The sequence below is a fragment of the Danio rerio genome, chromosome 7 (genome assembly GCF_049306965.1).
Source record: "Danio rerio strain Tuebingen ecotype United States chromosome 7, GRCz12tu, whole genome shotgun sequence".
In the NCBI taxonomy this organism is placed as follows: Eukaryota; Metazoa; Chordata; class Actinopteri; order Cypriniformes; family Danionidae; genus Danio; species Danio rerio.
In genome coordinates this window covers 56,800,001-56,805,276 of record NC_133182.1, presented here as the reverse complement: position 1 = coordinate 56,805,276, position 5,276 = coordinate 56,800,001, and positions in this window count along the sequence as shown.

The following is a 5,276-nucleotide window of genomic DNA, read 5'->3' as shown; positions in this document are numbered from 1 at the left end:
TGAGGCTCTTATAAATGAGACAAAATTAAAATAATAAAAATTCAACACCCTTCAAGTGTATATGCAGTTGAAGTCAGAATGATTAGCCTCCCTGTTTATTTTTCCCCCCAATTTCTGTTTAACGGAGAGAAGATTTTTCAACACATTTCTAAACATAATAGTGTTAATAACTGATTTCTAATAATTTATTTATTTTATCTTTGTCACGATGACAGTACATAATATTTTGACAGACATATTTGAAAAAAATCCTGATCTAAAGCTTGCAATGTCACGTAAGATTTAAAACTTTATTAATAAGTGCAATCCCCCATTTTTTCATTCAATCTATAAAATATTGACAAATAAATACATTGTAAATGTGGCTTACCTCTGTGTCCGGAGTGAAGTGATGCCTTGCTGCTTTTCAGTGTAGTGGATTGTTTTCAAATTACTACTTAACATGCTGAGCCTTACTTCCATTTGATTTGATGACAATCGTCCACTCTCATGGACTATAGCTTTAAATTAGATGAAATGTTCATGAACCATAAAAATCATGGACTGACGTGATGTCTATTGTGATGGACACAAGGTCTGAAGGGGTTAAGAAGCTATTTCATACAGTATGCTGAGAACGAGCATGTTTAATAATCAATTTTGTGCTACCAGAGACTGAAATAACACATAAAAAAGCATGATTGTTACAAATTACAAATGCATACTTTGTATATATATTGCATTTTTATATTCTGTAAAACACAAAATACTGAGATATATTTAACTAAAATACAAAATACACATTTAAAAAATACTATGTATAAGAAGAACTGAATAGAGTGTTTATATTAGGTGGCTGTCACTTTAAGCCAGATGCACAAATCCAGCATGTTTTAGGCCCAGCTGTTTATGTTGACTCGAGACATAACTGACTGTGTTTATGTGATTACTCACCAAGACTGTCATTTTGACATGATGTGTGTGTATTTGAAATTTAAAGTGCAATAAAGCTAAAGAAAAGTTAATAGGGTATGCAAAATCAGGTTGTGAACTTGGTTATTCTTAGACAAAAAAACTGTTGCCAGTAAACAAACAAGTTGGATATTTTTTCTCTGATGTCAGATAAGGTGTATTTAAACAGAAATCTTTGTTGTTAATTCTGCTTCTGGTTGTCATCATAAAGGCTAATAACGCATTTTGACTGGTTATATACTGTATGGTATATACTGGTTTCCAGATATATGTTTAAGAAAGCACCTGCCATTCAGTGTTTAGTTTTCATCTATATGCTGGAATGAGTTCATATAGATTATACAGTATATGAACATGAGAGCACACCTGTGCTAGCAGGACATTGTTCATTTGTGTTGATTGCTAACTGAGGCCGCTAATAAACAAATAAATGTCGATCACTAAAAATGAACAGATTGGACTTACCCTTGGCATATGGAAAGGTTTTGTTTTTAATCATTTCCACATTCTTTGTTAAGTTAGACAGGAGCCCCATTACAATTTTTTTAGATATTTAGACATGTTTTTTGCTGTGATCTACATAGTAATAAAAGACACCTAATATACAAACCACAATAAAAATGTTTGATTAATGCACTACTGTACACACCACACTGTAAACAATGCAGGGTTCCACACAATTATTTCATGTTGTCCCAACACAAATCGATTAAGTTAACAACACTTTCAACAAATTTCTGTAAACAAATTTCTGTAGAGTGAACATAAAACAATTAAGTTGTCCAAATGAAATCTCAAGAATTGTGTTGTTTTAGCTTGTTTTAATTAAAAAGTTTGAACAAGCCAAACATTTTTTTTTTTGAGTGCATGCATGCTAAGTCATTACAGTTTTGGTATTTTTGAGCATTAGGAACTGCAAAGATTGCCTCAGAAAGTCTTGTTTGACTGTTGCGGTCACTTAATTTTATTAATGTCTAATCAAAATACATCTTGGTCATTCCTCTGCAAATGACTCCATTGAGAAATCCTCCTGAAACGCGCCATCAGACTGTCAAACATCTCTAAGTTCGGGATGGTAATGTAAACTGCTTAATAATATTTTACCTGCAGAAAACATCAATAAATCACAATCATCCTTTTTCGCAGTGTGTATATCACATCATGATAAACATTGCTATTGATGTAATGATGGCATGTTATTTAAACAGTATATTGAGTGTATATAATGATTTGACATTTTCCATATACGTTATTTAAGTTAAGTTTACACTGGCGGTAATTTGTTTTACACAAGGACATATTTTCCATAGTTCCATAGAGTGAACCTTATGCCAGAAAATAGCTTTTAAGCCTAATTTTATAGTTTATAATAACTCTTGCTTTAATTTAAAAGTAAATTCCCTCCCTCCCTTTTAGAGCTGCTACAGTTTCCCGGACTGATCTGGTAATGTTGCAAAAAGTAGCATCAAAGCACACACTCAGCATTAGGAAAGCTTTGATTTCATAGTATAGTCTGAAATATATATCTATATATTTATATATATATTTATATATATATATAGATACTGTACATCACTTGCAGCACATCATCGCTGGTCTTAATCAATTCACAACAATTGCAGGCTCCACAAAATTTTGTGAGATTTGCTTGCTTTTACGTTAAATTGCCATTACTTTGTCTGCCATTACCTTCTTTCAATTTATTTATCTTCAGAAAATGGCTATATTTTGCTGTATGTCAGAATCCATGTACATTCATGGCTGTTTTTGTAATGAACACAGACACATGCATACATGCAGTGCCCAGCATAAATGTATACCCCCCTTACAGAACTTATTTAAATTAATACGTTCTAAGAGATGTTACACAGTAAGATATTTGTTTATAAACGTTAGATTTTTCAGAAGTAATCTAACCAAATCATGATCATGGTGAAAAAATTTGAATGATCCAATAATATGTTAGGGTAAAAATAAAATTTTACCAAAAGGTAATATCAAAAAAACTATAACAAATATTAAATTCAGTTACCATTTTGTAGTTTGTATTTCTTTTTTTTGCAACACCTTATCTGAATGGAAATGTATTATCTTTTTATTATTAAATATATTAGATAACCAGAATCTTATTTTAATAAATTTATTTTAATACTATTTTGTTTAAATGCACTAAATTGTCTCTTTTCATCATATATATATATATATATATATATATATATATATATATATATATATATATATATATATATACTAGCTAACAAAAGTCTTAAACTGAACTTGTTGAACTGCATCCCAATCATCACAAATACGGGTGAAGACCTATTGGAACCCCCATGGACCCAAGATTCTCACAGAAATCAGTCAAGTTTAGTGAAGGAAAAACCATGGTTTGGGGTTACATTCAGTATGGGGGTATGCAAGAGATCTGCAGAGTGGATGGCAACATCAACAGCCTGAGGTATCAAGACATTTGTGCTGCCCATTACATTACAAACCACAAGACAGGGCAAATTCTTCAGCACGATAGCGCTCCTTCTCATACTTCAGCCTCCACATCAAAGATCCTGAAAACTAAGAAGGTCAATGTGCTCCAGTATTGGCCAGCCCAGTCACCAGACATAAACATTATTGAGCATGCCTGGGTAAGATGAGGGAGGAGGCATTGAAGATGACTACAAAGAATCTTGATGAACTCTTGGAGTCCTGCAAGAACGCTTTCTTTGCCATTCCAGATGACTTTAATAATAAGAAATAGAGTCATTGCAGAGATGTATGGATTCAGTGCTTCAAGCTTTTGGAAGTCAAACATATTATTAATTATTTCCCACTGCCCCATGACTTTATATTCTAAACTCTACATTATTTTTGTTAATTGACAAGACTTTTGTCTAAGCAAAGTCAGACCTTACTGTTGTAATTAAATGATTCCAAATCAAGGCATGATGAAATTTATTTTGATGAAATAAGCATAATCTAAAGGCCTTTATTTAAGCCACTTCTGATATCAAATGATCAACTAGGAGTCAAGTTACTATTTGTTTTTTCTAAAACATAAAAATATTTCCCAAATGATGTGTAACAGAGCAAGGGATTTTTCACAGTATTTCCTTAATATTTTTTCTTCTTGTTTTATTTTTTTAGGTTAGAATAAAAGCAGTTTTAAAGATTATAACATCAAATATTATGTGCTGTCATCATGGCAAAGATATAATAAATCAGTTATTAGAAATTAGTAATTATATTTAGAAATATGTTGAAAAAAACCTAGAAATTAGAGGCAAAAATTACAAAAAGGTTAATAATTAAGGAGGGCTAATAATTCGGACTTCATAAATAGTATTTGAGCATCGGCTCTACTCTTCAGTGCCACATAATCCTTCAGATGTCTTCAAAATTGCCATTTAAAAAGGTGCTTGTTTATTTTTAATTATTTATTTTTAAAAAAAGACCTTATTATACACATGTTGTGTAATTAATTGTGTTTTATTTGTCAGGACACAGGGTCAAATATAGCAGAAGAAATATCCAAAAATGTGTACATGACTGTGGTATTTGAAATATGTGTTCCGCTCAATCCCTCCAAGTTGAATGGGCTGTTTTAACACACCTCAGACATTACACACATCACACAATGATCAGCTGAGCTTAAATGAGCTGCTGTGGGAGACAGGTAAGTGCATTAAAGGTTCCTCTGCTTCAGTCTGAGTAGTGAATTATGAATGGCTTGGTCCTTCTCCCCGGGCACTGAGCCCATCGTAATTGCATCCTGGACAGCTGGCGTGTGGTGGCTGTGTTTGGCTCCATCTGTGATGGGACCGGGGACATGTGTGAGGACGCTCCACACATGAGAATAGAAGAATATGAGAGGACACAAAGACACACTAAACATGCATACACATAAAAAATAGCAAGGTAATTCTAATCACAGTGCATACACATTAGTTTTAACTCTACAGTATGTGTTTTAATTAATGCAACACCTGTGCTGATGCATCATGCAGTAGTGTTTTACCTGGTGGTCAAAACTGTATGTGTGTGTATGTTTGTTTTGTGTATGTGTGTGTGTGTGTGTGTGTGTGTGTGTGTGTGTGTGTGTGTGTGTGTGTGTGTGTGTGTGTGTGTGTGTGTGTGTGTGTGTGTGTGTGTGTGTGCTTGTGGTGTCTGGGCGTGCATATTTTCTTTGTACATGAGTGGTGATTAGCACAGCTCTGCCAATCACTGAAATTTACATTAAACCAGAAATTAATTTCATACTTTTTTCTCTCCTTAATTATGCCGACATCTGCTGTGAAGCCGAGCTGCGCACATGAATTTTAATAACTCTG